Source organism: Hordeum vulgare, chromosome 4H (genome assembly GCF_904849725.1).
Source record: "Hordeum vulgare subsp. vulgare chromosome 4H, MorexV3_pseudomolecules_assembly, whole genome shotgun sequence".
In the NCBI taxonomy this organism is placed as follows: domain Eukaryota; kingdom Viridiplantae; phylum Streptophyta; class Magnoliopsida; order Poales; family Poaceae; genus Hordeum; species Hordeum vulgare.
Window position 1 is genome coordinate 95,111,505 of NC_058521.1, and position 18,317 is coordinate 95,129,821.

Consider the following 18,317-nt stretch of genomic DNA (forward strand, 5'->3'; position numbering starts at 1 on the left):
TCACCATCCATTGCCATCAAGCTCTCTCCCCTGTGACAGTTCAGTTCCTTGTTGCTAGGCCCTGATAATACCTGCCTAGTGCGCAACACTTTTTTGATCCTTGGCTTGTATCGCCACCGTTGGTTGTTTTTAATCATTTATGTTTGTTCGAGAGGGTAGTTCACATTTAATTTTTTTACCTTCTCCAAGCTGTGATCGAATGGAACTTAATTGCATTCCGGTCATTACGAGATTCAGCTCAATCTAAAGCCTTTTCTCTGACATCAGAACAAGCTTATAGTCTGCATAGAATCTTGAGGCTGCCAAAGGGCATATGGACAATTCTAATGAATCTGATGCAGGTTTCAGATGCTTATGGGATGCTTGCTTATGGGTCAATAATTTATTCAATAATTCACTTGTCCAATATTCTAATTGTATGAATAATCATACCTTCCACTCATTTTAATTGATTGAAGTTTGTGATAACGCGGGCAGCAAGGACCTCATATTCAGCAATCAGCAAGGCAAATTATTTATTGATTTTCATAGCAAGCTGTTTGGAGACACGATATGAATGATTTGTTAATGTTGTTTATAATGCATTTAAGTATATAGCACTTGTCGTATTGAAATACTTTGTGCTATTGATTGAAAAATGCTAATCACTTTATGTTTACTGTTCCTCTTCAAGTTGTCAATTGCTGAACTAGGACAAATTAATATTCACTTCTTCTTCGGTACAACCCCAAACACAAGGACGGCTGAAATTAAACGATACCCCTTCGTAACAAAGGGCAGGATGGTCTTTTCCCCCGTCCCGACGTACGCGCGTCATCCCGACGCGCGCCAGCTGACGAACTGGCGACGTACATGAGCCCCGGGATACGCGTCGTACCCGCGTCCACCCATTGCGACGTGGCGTCTTCACGTCGGTCTGACCGCGGTCAATCCGTCGGTTCCCGAGACCGCGCCATTAATCCAGCGTTGCGTCGTCAGTTCGCGTCGGTTCCCGAGGCCGCCGCCATTAATTCCGCGCTGCGTCGCCAGTTCGCGACGGTACCCGAAGCCGCCGCCATTAACCATCGCGTCAGCGCCCCGTCGCCAGCTCGTCTCGTCGGTTCCCGAAGACGCCATTAATCGCCGCGTCAGCGCCCCGTCGTCCCATGCCGCCGTTAGCCCGTTGGTTCGCCGACTCCCGAGGCGACGCCATTAATGGCGGCCGCGTCGTCAGAGCCCAGTCGCGTCGGTTTCTGACGCCGTCGCCACTGGCCCGCTGGTTCGACGGCTCCCGAGGCAACGCGCATTCACTTCGGGGGAGTTACGCCGGCCAGCTGCCCCGTCGCCTCCCCTCCCGTCGTTGCGCTATATATACCCGTCGTCCCGCGGCTCGTCGGCACACCCGTCGCTCCCCTGCTCTCCTTCTCTCCCCTGCTCTCCGACGTCCCGCCGCTTCTCCCAACGTTCTCTTCCTCCCTCCCCCGTTCTCCGTCATCCCGGCGACGGATCACGCCGGCGGCAGCAGCTCCGGCGGCGGCGGCGTGTCGGAGAGCAACTGGCCCCAGAGCATCGACAAGCTGCTGACGGAGGAGCTCTACGGCTACGGCCTCCTCGTCCCGCCGGGGTGGCGCCTTGCAAAACCATGGAGGATTTGCAAGGACGGCTATCCAACGCTGGACAACCCCGCAACGCCGGAGCAACTCCGGGTCCATCCCGGCGGCCGCTACAACATCCGCGGCTGGCACGACTATTGGGACGGAAAAAACTACAACGACGTCATCGGGCTTCACCGGCAGGCGGCGGCGGCAGGCAACGCCGGCGGCATCCCGCGTCCCCGTCGGGCGGCGATCCCCCACCCACCGCCGGTGGCCCCGGTGGTGGCCCCGGCTATCCCGGCGGAGTACGAAGTGCCGCCGGAACAGTTCGTCCTCCGCGAGGACGGTGACCCGACGACTCGCCGGGGCTACTCGTCGCCATGCGGGTGTCGCAGGCGACGGCGGCAGCGGCCGCGGCGGCGAGGGAAGAGGCGGAGATCGCGACGGCGATCCAGGGGACGGCGGCAGTGGCGGCTAACCCGCCACCCGTCGGCGATGACGACGACGTCGACTGGGACGCCCTCGCCAACAGCTCCGACAACGACGACGGCGACGACGACGACGGCGACGGCGAGGACGGCGACGGCGTGATGGACGGGCCCGCCGTCGTCTACCTGGACTCCGATTAGATTAGGATTTATTAGAATTTACTAATATTTAATTAAATTTTATTTTTAGTTTTTTTAATTATGTTCGAATGTAATCGGGAACTATGAAATTTTATCTAAATTTATTATGAATCTAAATTTCTTTACATTGTTATTATTATTATTTATTTGAAATATTTAAATCGTTTACATAAGTTAACTAAATATTTAAATTTTATCTAATATATAAATTTTACAAAAATGAAAAAAAACTAAAAATTAATAACTTATATTTTTTCTTAAACGATATAAACATTCATGAAATTATATTACGACGTAAAAAAATTCTTAAACGATATAAACATCCATGAAATTATATTAAAAAAATCGTAAATGATATAAACATTCATGAAATTATATTAAGACAGTAAAAAATTTCTTAAACGATATAAACATTCATGAAATTATATTAAATAATATTTCTTAAATAGTATATAAATAACATATAATTTTTCTTAAACGATATAAAAACGTAAAAAATTTATATTGCCTTCATGAAATTCACCTAACTTTTGCCGGCATCGGAGAATGGACATGCAATGATTTCACGCAAAATTTCGACGAAATCGGAGACCAAACGCACGTTGCGTCACGTCCGGCATCTATTTTTGCCGGTTTTTGAATGGAAATTCAAAAAAAAGCACGGATTCTCAGAAAATTCTAAAATTTGACGTGCCGGCTTGTGAAGTTCGTCATGAAGCGTGGAAAAAAAATGAAATTTTTTCATGAAGGAGAGTTGCAAGATGGCATTGTAGCACCCCTTCCGTCCATACCAACACCCATGGGTTCCACATGAAGTACATGGATGCATTCATGAAATTCACCCAACTTTTGCCAGCACCTAAGAATGCACATGCAATGATGCCACGCAAAATTTCGACGAAATCGGATACCAAATGCACGTTGCGTCACGTCCGGCATCTCTTTTTGCCGGTTTTTAAATGGAAATTCATAGAAAAGAACGAATTGTCATAAAATACTAAAATTTGACGTGCCGCCTTGTGAAGTTCATCATGAAGCGTGCAAAAAAATGAATTTTTTCATGAAGGGGAGTTGCAAGATGGCGTTGTAGCACCCCTTCCGTCCATACCGACACCCATGGGTTGCACATGAAGTACATGGATGCATTCATGAAATTCACCCAACTTTTCCCGGCACCTGAGAATGCACATGCAATGATGCCCCGCAAAATTTCGACGAAATCGGAGACCAAACGCACGTTGCGTCACGTCTGGTATCTGTTTTTGCTGGTTTTTGAATGGAAATTCAAAAAAAGCATGGATTGTCAGAAAATTCTAAAATTTGACGTGCCGCCTTGTGAAGTTCATCATGAAGCGTGGGAAAAAATAAAAAAAATCATGAAGGAGAGTTGCAAGATGGCGTTGTAGCACCACTTCCGTCCATACCAACACCCATGGGTTGCACATGAAGTACATGGATGCATTCATGAAGTTCACCCAACTTTTGCCGGCACCTCAGAATGCACATGCAATGATGCCACGCAAAATTTCGACGAAATCGGAGACAAACGCACGTTGCGTCACGTCCGACATCTGTTTTTGCCGGTTTTTGAATGGAAATTCAAAAAAGAGCACGAATTGTGAGAAAATTCTAAAATATGACGTGCCGCCTTGTGAAGTTCATCATGAAACGTGGAAAAAAAATGAAAATTTTTCATCAAGGAGAGTTGCAAGATGGCGTTGTAGCATCCCTTCCGTCCATACCGACACCCATGGGTTGCATATGAAGTACATGGATGCATTCAAGAAATTCATCCAAATTATGCCAGCACCTGAGAATGCACATGCACTGATGCCACGCAAAATTTCGACGAAATCGGAGACCAAACGCACGTTGCGTCACGTCCGACATCTGTTTTTGCCGGTTTTTGAATGGAAATTCATAAAAAAGGCACGGATTGTCAGAAAATTCCAAAATTTGACGTGCCGCCTTGTGAAGTTCATCATGAAGCGTGGAAAAAAAATGAAAAAATTCCATGAAGGGGAGTTGCAAGATGGCGTTATAGCACCTCTTCCGTCCAAACCGACACCCATGGGTTCCACATGAAGTACATGGATGCATTCATGAAATTCACCCAACTTTTGCCGGCACCTGAGAATGCACATGCAATGATGCCGCGCAAAATTTCGACGAAATCGGAGACCAAACGCACGTTGCGTCACGTCCGGTATCTGTTTCTGCCGGTTTTTGAATGGAAATTAAAAAAAGCACGGATTGTCACAAAATTCTAAAATTTGACGTGCCGCCTTGTGCAGTTCATCATGAAGCGTGAAAAAAAATGAAATTTTGTCATGAAGGGGATTTGCAAGACGGCGTTGTAGCACCCCTTCCGTCCATACCGACACCTATGGGTTGCACATGAATTACATGGATGCATTCATGAAATTCATCCAACTTTTGTCGGCACCTGAGAATGCACAGGAAATGATGCCATGAAAGTTTCAAGGAAATCGGAGACCAAACGCACGTTGCGTCACGTCCCGCATCTGTTTTTGCCGGTTTTTGAATGGAAATTCATAAAAAAGCACGGATTGTCAGAAAATTCTAAAATTTAACATGTCGTCTTGTGAAGTTCATCATGAAGCGTGGAAAAAATGAAAAAAATTTCATAAAGGGGAGTTGCAAGATGGCGTTGTAGCACCCCTTCCGTCCATACCGACACCCATGGGTTGCAGATGAAGTACATGGATGCATTCATGAAATTCACCCAAATTTTGCCGGCACCTGAGAATGCACATGCAATGATGCCACGCAAAATTTCGACGAAATCGGAGACCAAACGCACGTTGCGTCATGTCCGACATCAGTTTTTGCCGGTTTTTGAATGGAAATTCAAAAAAAAGCAAGGATTGTCAGAAAATTCTAAAATTTGACGTGCCGCCTTGTAAAGTTCATCATGAAGCGTGGAAAAAAATGAAATTTTTTCATGAAGGGGAGTTGCAAGATGGCGTTGTAGCACCCCTTCCGTCCATACCCACACCCATGGGTTGCACATGAAGTACATGGATGCATTCAGGAAATTTACCCAACTTTTCCTGGCACCTGAGAATGCACATGCAATGATGCCACCCAGAATTTCGACGAAATCGGAGACCAAACGCACGTTGCGTCACCTCCGAGATCTGTTTTTGCCGGTTTTTGAATGGAAATTCATAAAAAAGCACGGATTGTCAAAAAATTCTTAAATTTGACGTGTCGCCTTGTGAAGTTCATCATGAAGCGTGGAAAAAAATGAAAAAATTTCATGAAGGGGAGTTGCAAGATGGCGTTGTAGCACCCCTTCCGTCCATACCGACACCCATGGGTTGCACATGAAGTACATGGATGCATTCATGAAATTCACCCAACTTTTGCGGGCACCTGAGAATGCACATGCAATGATGCCACGCAAAATTTCGACGAATTCGGAGACCAAACGCATGTTGCGTCACGTCCGACATTTGTTTTTGCCGGTTTTTGAATGGAAATTCAAAAAAAAACACGGATTGTTAGAAAATTCTAAAATTGGACGTGCCGCCTTGTGAAGTTCATCATGAAGCATGAAAAAAAATGAAATTTTTTCATGAAGGGGAGTTACAAGATGGCGTTGTAGCACCCCTTCCGTCCATACCGACACCCATGGGTTGCATATGAAGTACATGGATGCATTCATGAAATTCACCCAACTTTTGCTGGTACCTGAGAATGCACATGCAATGATGTCACGCAAAATATCGACGAAATCGGAGACCAAACGCACGTTGCGTCACGTCCGGCATGTGTTTTTGCCGGTTTTTGAATGGAAATTAAAAAGAAGCACGGAGAAAATTCTAAAATTTAACGTGCCGCCTTGTGAAGTTCATCATGAAGCGTGGAAAAAAATGAAAAAATTTCATGAAGGGGAGTTGCAAGATGGCGTTGTAGCACCCCTTCCGTCCATACCGACACCCATGGGTTGCACATGAAGTACATGGATGCATTCATGAAATTCACCCAACTTTCACCGGCACCTGAGAATGCACATGTAATGATGCCACGCAAACTTTCGACGAAATCGGAGACCAAACGGACGTTGCGTCACGTCCGGCATCTGTTTTTGCCGGTTTTTGAATGGATATTTAAAAAAAACACGGATTGTGAGAAAATTCTAAAATTTGACGTGTCGCCTTGTGAAGTTCATCATGAAGAGTGGAAAAAAATGAAAAAATTTCATGTAGGAGAATTTCAAATTCATATGGAAAGATTTCATGTAGGAGACTTGCAAATATTCATATGAAAAAAATGAAAAAAATACACCCGACATCGTCATATTTTTTTCCCACGACAGCGAGATTAGCGACGTTGCATACCCTAGCCACATCGACGTGATCTCGCCGCCGCCGCGCCCCCGACGGTTCGCAATATACCCGATGTGATCTCGCCACCCCCTCTCCCCCGACGCCTAGCCGTACGCCGACGTGATCTCGCCGCCCTCCATCCATCCCGACGCTGCGCCATCACAACTCCGTCGCCGCGTCCGCTACCGCCACCATCCGTCCGCCGTCGGTCGTGACCGTCCGTCCGCCGTCGTCCGTCGCCGTCGGCCTTGACCGTACGTCAGTGCGTCGCCGCGGCCTTCATCGTTCGTCCGTCCGTTCTTCCTTCATCGGCATTATAATTGGGTAAGTATGTTTATAATGTTCATGTTATTCACTACAAGGAATATGCTAGTACACGACGTTATTTTTTCGTCGCTACATTGTCACGGTTTTTCATTTACGATGATCGCACGACGAAAAACCAAGCGTCGAAAACGGAGCGTCAGAAATGAACAACAACGACGTTTTGGTCAAAATCGTCGTAACTTTACGACGATTCCTGGATTGTCGTAACCTTTACGACGATCCTAAATCATCGCTGACAATTAAACCCAGTCCTACGTGGAAAAATTACAACGATATCAAAACGTCATGGCTGAAATCAACCCAACCCATTTCAATTGATCACATGGGCTCGTTTTATTTTTTTGGCCTTTTTTTATTGGGCTTATTTTGGGCCTTGGCCTATTTTCAGCCACTTTTAGTTTTTATTTTTCGAAATTTTTTTGGGCTCTGGCCTTTTAGTGTCCAAATACATTTGGTCCAATTTCAGTTTTGACCTTTTTTTCATTTTTGAATTGAGCAACTTTTTTTTCAAAAACTTGGTTTCATTTTTATTTATTGGGCCTTTTCAACCAATTATTTGTCCAATATTAAATGCAGCACTATTTCATATTCAAATTAAGAAAACTCCAAATCGAATTAAAATCGTCCATCATATAACATCACATAATACATCTCCCAGGTTTACATAACACAATAAGTCATATCCTAAATACATTTCCTTACACATGAATATAGCAAAAACAAACAGAATTACACAATAGAACATTGGGACATCTGCTACTGTCACTACAATGGACTTCATTCCACTCTCCTATGAGACATGATCGAGATGCGACAACTTGTCATCCTACAAGTAGACTCTCCTGCAATCATCTCTATCCGAGCCTGAAAGAGCAGCAAATCCCATTTTATTTAGCAGACAACCTGTACAGGAGTAAGAAATACAAGAGTCAAATAAAATCCATCAACCAGTGAACAAACAAGAAAGCTACCGGATCTTCAGGAAGTAAAACAATTAAACAGTCACAATTTATAGATACACGAACATCTATGAACCTAATCTGCACTATGGGTTCAATGCCATCAGCATCTCCAGGGTTTATAGGAGAAAAAGTGAACCGCAGGCAAAATATTCATACTTAAGACTGAAAAACAAAGATAGATGTTGTCCTTAGCAGAATCTATACTTGTACTGCTGGAATAAATCATGCATGAGACTGAGACCAGATTTAGAAACGAACAGTAACATAGAAGACAGAAAGTGTGCAAGATACTCTTGTCAAGTGTAACTTACACAAGATACTCTATAATTTCGAGAGGTAGATGAGGTTCAGAACTTGCAGGTTACTGTTCCACTATACAATTTCCTTACAACTGCAGGTAAATGATAAGTGTAGCAGGTCGTAAAAACAAACATATTAACCAATCAATCGATACGAGAGTATTTTGATCGTATATATACGGAGATACAAAAGGATTGCTCTAAAAATCACCATGTCGCAGCACCTGACCAAACATGAATCGGTGATGTACTCAATCACCTATTCGTACTAGTATCTAGCCTAGCCTAAGCAAGGTAGGACACGGACACAACTAATCAGCAAGGAACACTATCACGGACGCTTACACTATCCTACCTAGCCGGATACAATTTCTAAACTTATACGTACATGACCAGTCCTACTACTACTTGGATTAGGACACACACTTAACTGCCAAGCTAACAAACATCTAAATAGCGAGAAAACTAAATCACGTTATAACACTACTACTCAATCAAGATTATTTCTAACACCTTTTCCATCCCCAGACAATAACAGCTTAAAAGAGCCACTTGATGAACGTGATTGGAAATTTTTGGCATCATCCAAGTGCAGGACTAGTTGGTCAAAAGGACCAGATGCTACTGATTGGGCGCTCTCCCCATTACAAGTAATTGCCTCATACCTGATGACGGAAAGGTTTCACAATACTGGGCGAGTCAGAACTTATATCTGAGATTGTGAATCATAAAAGGCTCAATATGCCATATCCATGAAACACGGTTTTCAGCCAAATGCAGCGATGAAAATCTGAATGACACTTCATAAGCTCAATTAGCTGTGAACGGGTGTATCACCTGTTTTTGGTCAAGGACACTTGGAACACTGCAGAATGAAGCTCAACGTGGCCAGCAACTCTCCTCTCCATTTTGCCCACAACTACAAGCGCATCCCCCAACTCCTACACTACATTTTTTATAGATCGAATCAGCTCCTCATCCACTTCAAATACCTGAAAAGAGGAATATCAGCACAAATGTCACAAACCTTGCAAAAGGGAACAGATAACAAAGAAGAGAGATAATGCGACTGCCAAGGTCACAAACGATAACATGTCAACATCTATAATAACTGATTAAATGTTCCATGCCAAATTATGCAGGTTATTTTCCAGCATGGGGGTACCAACCAAGCATAGAGCAAACTGATTGTGCATGTATTCACCGAACCAACTCCACACCTAAGTCATTCATTCCGCTTGATTATGTTCCCATAGCAGAGACAAACTTATAGGCTTCTAGCAATTAAACAACATGTGGTATGAGCGGAGTATGCCTCAACTTCCTGCTCGAGCTGCGATCTGTACCGCCGCATGTCGACGCCCCTCCGGACCCCTTCCCTCTTGTCGGCACCATTGATGCCGTCATCCTGCAATGGAACGACACACCAATTAATCAGGTTCATGAGTGTCACCTGAAAACAGTCCGAAACGGCGAGCAGAGTCGAAGCATCCCAACCAAGAAGGGGAGGAAGAATGCAGAGCAGGATGCTGAAAACAGAGCAGTTCAAGAACTAGCAAGCAAAGGGGAAAGTGGTATCTCGTCCTGTGGGGGTCCCTCGAATTCAGGATGCCGACACACAGCTTGCCCGAAGTTGATGATTCGCGCTGCTGACAAAGGCGGGGGATGGACAAAAACAAGATCGTGTTTGGAGAATTCTAATTATTGTGCGGGGAAGCAAGAAATCGGAGGTTGACTATACGAACGCGACACATTCATTGACCAATTCACCAGAGAAGAAACGAGTTGGGTAGAAGATGAGAGACCAACTGCGGAGCAGCTCGACGACACGGACGCCTCGCCGCCGCTCCCCGCCGTGAGACGCGCCGGGCGCTGTTGCTGCGGCGGCGTCGGCATCGGCGTGGGGCACGCATCGCCGCCCGACCTCCGGCCGCCGGCTCCGGCGCCGCCCAGTCGCTGCATCTCCCTCTGGAAGGAGCCGCCCCTGCGTGCGTGGGCCAAGAACAGAAGCAGCGGCAGCAGCCGCCAGCGCTGAGAGGACGCAGCCGAAGTTCATGCCCAGGATCTCGAGCTCCATCGTCTCCAGATTCGCCACCACGAATGCCAATCTCAGTTCCCCAATCTACGGTTGGTAAATCACCCAATACAGAAATCAGAAGGAGGAAATTTAACGACTAGAGGATGCTCCGGTCAGGAGGGAGCGGGGGGTGAGGGTCGCTGACCTGCTCCGGTCGGCGTCGCGGAGCAGCTCCGTCCGGCGGCGCAGGAGGAGTCCCGGCTGAAGGTGCAGGAGGAGTCTCGGCCGTGGTAGGAGGCGGTTGCGAGGGGAGAGGGAGGTGGGTGGCAGATTTGGATCGGGGAGAGGGCTAGGGTTCCTGTGTGCGCGAGAGAAGGATGGATGGATGGGGATGGAGAGATGGATAGATGGATGGATGAACGCCATGTCGTCGATCCATGCCACAACCAATTTCACCAATTAGAATAAAGCATATCTAATTGTATTTTTCCTATTGTTTTGCTTCTACTTTTTCACATAATAAAATCTAAATATAATCTCTTGGAGTAGACAAGCTTGTATCTTGGAATTACAAACAATGCTGCCAAAGGACTTCTCATTTTCTTTGCACGAAAAATCCATTTTCCATTTTTCGAGTGCCCAAAGTGAGTTTTTTTGTGAAGGACCTACCATATATTTGTTAAAAAATTAGACCAATTTTTTTTCTAAAATTTTAAGTCTTATTAAATGTACAATTGACCAAATGGTTTGGTGTCAAAAGCTTTTGATCGACCTCTCGTGAAAAAGACAATTTTCCTTTGATTCAGCTGGAAGCAGGTCAAATTTCAACTACAACTGTTTGATAGATTGCTCTTTAATTTTCCCAAAAATTATTTTAAGTACATAATTATCTATTTAATCATATAAACACCAAAAAAAATGCAAGAGTCAAGCCCTAGCTACGAACGGTCATACCCGCCGTTTGGACCGTATTTTGAAACAGGTATGAAATATTTAACAAGCTAGAGAACACAAAGGCTAGCACAATACGTAGTTTCACATAGTTCATCCATATATATACATACAAAAGTTTTACATCGTTCGTCAATACAAACGAATAAACTAAACACTAACAATCCATCAATGCCAGCTTCCATGAAATTAATCAAATCTGCAAAAAGGAGTGTAATTAAGAAAGTTAGAAGAAGTAGAAGAAGAAGAAGAAATACTAAAAAAATAATAAGTAAAATAAGAAGAAGAGGTAGAAGGTGCATATATGCGGGAATGTTCATTGCATATATGTAGACAACTTGTTAAGGCCTGACAAAAAATACTAAAATTACAGTAGTGAATGGTCAATCTTATGGCCACATTCATGTCATAGTTTGTTCAAATGATCTAATATTGTGCACAAGGGTGTGTATAGGAATGGAAAACAATGTTGCTTAAGGAAGTTTTCATTTTCCTTTTATGAAAAATTTATTTTCCATTTTTCAAGTGCCCAAAATGAGTTTTTTTGTGAAGGACCTACCATATATTTGTAGCAAAATTGGACCAAATCATTTTTCTAACATACTAGGACATATTTAATGTACAATTAATGAAATGGTTGGGTGTTAAAGGATTTTAGCGACCTCTCGTGAAAAAGACAAATTTTCGTTGAATCACTTGAAAACGGTCAAATTTGAACTGCAGCTACATTATAGTTGCTCTTTATTTTTCCTAAAAATCATTTCTAGGTACACAAGTATCTATTTAATCATAAAAACACCAAAATATTTTTAAGATTGAACCACTAGGTAGGAACGATTATACCCGCTGTTTTGACCGCGTTTTGAAATGGCCATGAAAAATTCAAAACAAATTCAAAAAATGGAAAACCATTGCATTGTGTCATTATATGTGACAAAGTTACCAGGAAAAATAATAAACTAGTAATGCGACAATTATTTTAAATAAGTGTTCTTATAAATGGGCTATCATGTGTGAAGATTCATGGCTTTCAAGCCAAATGATCAATCTTATGGCTACATTCATGACATAGTTTGTTGAAATGATATAATATTATGCACAAGGGTGCATATTGGAATGACAAACAATGTTGATTAAGGAAGTTTTCATTTTCCTTGTATGAAAAATTCATTTTCCATTTTTCAAGTGACCAAAATGAGTTTTTTGTGAGGGATCTACCATATATTTGTTTCAAAATTGGATCAAATAATTTTTCTAAAATACTAGTCCATATTTAATGTACAATTGACAAAATGGTTGGGTGTTAAAAGATTTTATCCATCTCTCATGAAAAAGACAAATTATGTCGATTCAGCTGGAAGCGGGTTAAATTTGAACTGCAGCTGCATTATAGTTTGCTCTTTATTTTTCCCAAAAATCATTTATAGGTATATAAGTATCTATTTAATCATAAATACATGGTGTGGTGCCTTGACGTCGAGGTTTGGATGGTGGTCGAGGGCCCCAACTCCAGAGCGCGTGAACTTGCATGCCAGTCGCATGGTCACCGCCTAACCGTTGCATTGCCACGCGTTCTAGGTGGAATAGTCATGTCTGGTGGGTTGGAAAATTCCTCGATAGGTGTTAGCAAGAATAATACAATAGAATAATCTCATGAGGAGACTGAACTAAGCACAAACATGAATTAGCAGCCAAGTGTTTGATTAGCGGTGCGGGTAATTCACATAGACAATGGGCCTAAATTTTGGCTGAGGATGGTCATCTACTAAGGAGACTCTCTTGACAAAATTTTATCTCAAATGGATGAATCTAGGTGGCACTTGCTTTGCAAAGTAACACATTGTGCAGAAATATGGACGTTGAAGCTAGGATCAAATGGATGAATGGATTGAGCTGAAATTTGGTGTATGATATTAATTTGGGCATATGAAGGCACTGTATAAAAATTATACCATTTGGACATGCCAAAGTGACACTTCCTTCACAATGTGCCAATCTGGACAGAAAATGGTAATTAAAACTGGGCTCAGATAGATGATTGGATTGAGCTTAAATTTGGAGGAGGATTATAATTTGCGCACATTAAGGTACTGTAAAAAATTCATAAAATTTGGATAAACAAAAATTGTACTTCCTTCACAATGCTCTCTACTGAACAGAATATTGGAAAAAATATTGAGAGAAACTGGCTGAATTAAATGAGCTAAAATTTGGTGCAGTGAGGTTATATGGTCAGTATCATCCCGTGGTAAATTTTTCATCAACTATAAAGCAATATAAAACATAGTTGCTTCACAAAATGAAAATAATACCAAAAACAAAGATTGGATGATGAGCTCACATGAATTGTTAGATGTGGCTAAAATTTTATGGAGAGCTACGTTTTGGGCACATAGATGATGTGGAAAAAATTCAACTCATCAGGATATTCCTATCTAGTACTTCCTTCACAAAGCTGTTAGCTGAACACAAACTTTGAGAATTTGCTGAGAAAGATTTAGTAGGCAAATCGTTACGAAAGTTTTCATGAGGCAATGATTTGGATAGGAAAGAGTGCCCAAACAATATGAGGGTAATCAAAGAAATAGAAATAACACTTCCTTCACAAAGTGCTATTTTGAACAGAATAGGAAAATGAATATTTTTGAATTATTTTTGAACTATGGAAGGGAGGGTTTTCACATATTTGAGAAATATATAGTCCAAAGTATTTATGAGAATTTTTCGAGAATTTTTGGAATGATAGAATAGTAGGTTGCTTCATAAACCAGGATCAGGTGGGATAGAATGGACCCACGAGTGACATGTCAACATAGTTAGAGCATGTTACGACATTTTTACAATCGTCGTAAAAGTTATGACGATCTCATCTTATGCGGTTACGACGTTTTGACTCACATCGTCGTAATTTATATGTAGATTTGATCCCCTCAAACGGTTTACGACGATCTCGGATGAAATCGTCATAGATTTATGACGAATTCGTCAACGACATTTTAAAAAACATCACATATGAGCATATTTCTTGTAGTGATTATTGAATTATCAAATAAATTGCGTCGTACGTGACAAATTGTTTAAATTATGAAGGATGGAAATCGACAGTGTGATTCCATGTTCTGTTGAGAAGTGGGTTAGTCTTGTTGATAAACTTTCAACAAGTCAAAAATTTACGTTTTATTAAACGGATTTGCAAGGCATGTTACAAATGCTGTCCGTTAAGATGCGTGAATTTTTACTTCGCTTTTTGATCCAAGGCTACAATCGCCATAACAAAAAGGTTCATGGTTCAAGAGTCAGCTGGTAGTAAAGGCCTTATTTCAATAGGGCATGATAATGTGTTATCTATTTTCGGATTGAAAAATCAAGGGGTTGATGTAGTTGGTTTTCTTAGATCAGAAGGACAAAAAAGTATGAAAAGAATACCAACTAATTTTGTGGACACAAAAAAGGGTAAGATCATGATTGATGATCTTATCAATAAAATTGTGAAGAATGAAAACACAGATGATGACTTTGTCCGGATGACGTTTCTAGTTTTGTTGGGAACAGTAATCGCACCAGTCTCCCATGAATATATTCCGAAGGAATATTATGCCTTAGTTAAGGACAAAAGGATGATAAGTAAGTTCAACCGGAACGAGCTTACTTTGAAATTCTTTCTTTCGCAGATTGGAAAGGTTCTAGAGGATGGCCGTGTGAGGGAATGGCCACATGGCAACCTTGCCCTTTTGCAGGTATGTATTATTCGATTTATTACTCACGTATTGTTAGTCAAATATATATTATTTAAATTATTTGGTGTATTGTAGTATTCCTATTGGGAGAAAGTACAACCAATTATAGGTCCAAAATATGATCCGTTGTCACTTATGAGCCCCTTGATGAGGAACTGGACGGAACCTGTCGCGGAGAAAAAAGACAAATACGACTATGATTATGGTCATGGTGTTGGAATGGTAATCCATATTCTCTAAATTTATTTTTTAATGTTACATTTCCATGGTTTGACTTATTGTCTAAAATAGATGTATAATTATCGGTCTCTAATTATTGTTTTTGTAGATTGATGACAATATTACATATGAGTATAGGGTGAAAAAAATTGCTCCAGAACAAGCTGGAAAAAAATCAAGTACTAAAAAAATTTACTGTTAGTGTAAAGAAGAAAGAGAGCAACACATCAGAGGCTTCTGCGAGTAATGTTATGGACCGCATTTGGCATGAGCTGAAGGAAATACGCAAGGAAATGCGTCGCTTGCCAGAGTTATGCGCATAGGTAACGACGCAACACTATTTACTATCGTGCATAATGTATTTCATTGACTTAAATAACTCTTGTTAATAAATATTTTTTTAGAGGATGATTGAGAAAATGAACAAAACCGGTGTGTTCTATAGAACCGGTAACATGGAGGAATAAGAAGAGAATCTATATGGTGACATTAATAAATCTACAAATGATGGTGATTTGGTCATAAGGAGTTTGTTTATCAGTCTGATAAGGACAACTATCGCACACCTTCTTAAGGTAAAATTAATAAGCAAAAGGACGATGACGAAGGTAAGGTACCTTATTATTGCACTCCAGAATATCTGAATAGTTTCAAGGGTGATTGGAGTGATCCTATCGAAGTATCTGAGGTATCAGATGAGAAGGCGGTCACGTCTTTAGATACAAATGGAATTTCATCACACGAATCGGGTCATTAGAATGGAGTAGATGAGCAAGTGGAAAAGGGGATCGGCAAACATAAACGCACTACATTAAGAGCCATAAAGTCTCCTTTTCTTGTTGTTAAACCCATCAAGCGTGCAAAACGTTCTGCCAAAGCGAGTAAGATTGTTATGAATCGATATTGTTTTTGTAGAACAAAGTTTATTGTAGAGTTACGCTTACTAATTTTAATTTGTAATTTGCAGAACTGTTTAATAAAGTAGATGGTAAGAAAAATAGTGCTGACGTCGATGTGATAAAATCGAGTGTTATGTTTTTACGCGCATGTGAGCGCTCAAAGAAACATAAAGCTACACAAATTTTCAATGACGGTGTGACCGACGCTTTGACTGTAGAGAGAGCTTGTCAGATTCTTAACCGCCAATGGATAAGCGGCGATATAAGTTATTTATATTTTTAACATTATATTTGACAACAAAGTACAATCATTACATTTATTATATTATTTTTAGGTTATGAATGCGTACTCATCTTTTTTGTTGGGGGAAGCTAAAGACGAACGTTACATAATACCTGCTTGGGTGACGTGGCTGCTTGAATATAGAAAGGATAAGAATTTAAACGGTAATGAGTATGAAAAGTGTCAAATTCTAATGAACCCGTAAATAGGTGTATTAGCGAGTATTTCAAAGCACCTAAGGTATGTTTTTGTGGTTGTAATGTATACAAATAATGTAGTAGTATCAAAATATTGCATTGATCTAGTTAATATTTTCTTTTTTTTCTTTATGCAGACTTATATGGCTCTCAACAAGGATAACACCCATTGGGTTACATTCGTCATGCATAAGGAAAAGGAAGAGTACCAGGTTCTAGACTCGTTGATGGGAAAAGAACTTGACAGTACAACTAGAAAACTCGTTGAGGACTTGGTAGGTTTTAATACATATTTGCATTGCGGAACCATCGTGTGTTTACATTATTTATTGAAAGTTTCTTGTGTTTTATTGCTATTTTTAGAGAAGAGAAATTGGAGCAGATATTGCAGAAGCAAATACAACCGGATCTGTGCAGTATCCGGATGTATCCACATGGCCTATTAAAACCTACGACATGCCTTAACAAGAAGATGTGCGAGTATGTAGTTGAATATAACGTTGATGTATTATATGTGTGTGACGCATAATTATTTATTGTTAATTACATGCATAGGAACTCATGTGGATTATTTGTTCTTCATTGCTTTAAAAATTGGAATGGCGATACATGGATCGATCTTTTTCACAGGTACAAAACTAATATTAGTACTCTTTACTATGAACACTTATAGTGGACTAAAATAATTTGAGTGTTGCTTTGCAGAGATCAATTGATGATGCGAGGGAGCTAATGATAGCGCAATTGATTTTTTTCTTTGAAGAATACACTTGGGGAAATGAAAGTCAAAGTTATTAGGATTGCAAGGAGAAAGAAATAGATGACATCAGAGGAGATTCATACGTGTTTGAGTTTACTACGGGACTAGATTATTTTATCATATTTTGTGTTTAAACATTTTATACGTAATAGTAATTATATAGTTTTAGTAATATATAAATATTACGTTGTTGTTGAAAATTCTATCAACTGTGCTACGTTGTCGGTGCATGCAGTCGGCGCGACGTTTTTTAAACGAACGGACGGGGGCCAACTGCATCCACGTTCGGCGGGACATGCAGACGGCGCGACGTAGTTTGCACAAAAAAACCAACGGGCATCTGCGTTCGCGTGGCGTCCGGACATGCAGTCGGCGCGACGTTTTTAGCGCAGAAAACGAAGGGCTCAACGGCCCCGCGCGACGTCGGCACATGCAGTCCACGCGGCGTCTTTTTTGCATGAAAAAAACGGCGGGCATCTGCGTTCTCATGGCGTTGGGGGATGCAGTCGGTGTGGCGTTTTTTTGCCCAGAAAACGACGGATCAGCGGCCCCGCGTTGACGCCGGCGCAGTCGACGCGACGTTTTTTTGCCCAGAAAACGACGGGGTCAACTGCTCCCGCGTGACGTCGGCGCATGCGGTCGACGCGACGGGGTTTCACCGAGAACACACAGCGCCGTCATGGCGTCGGTACATGCATTTTGCATTTAAAAAATAGCACAATTGATGTCGGTTGAAGTGCTCGTAGTATTGTATTATATAAAATGAACAACATATGACATGAAAAACATATACGTATTATCTTAAATAACAAGAAAAACATATACATATTGTCTTATGTAACACAATATTATTGCAGATATAAAAATTTAAAGATTACAATAACACCGCTTCTGTCTTCAACCCCAATTACTGCATGAAATAAATTATAGGTTATAAAAAAATAATTACCGAAATGAAACAACATAAGTAAAATAACAAACAACATACGTACTCTGGATTTTGGTTGCAAGTGGCCTTGTTATGACCTGGAAGTCTGCATAGTCTACATAGACGTCCGCTTTTCTCATCAAATGCTTTTGGTCTTCCATTTTTGGTGACCTCACGAGC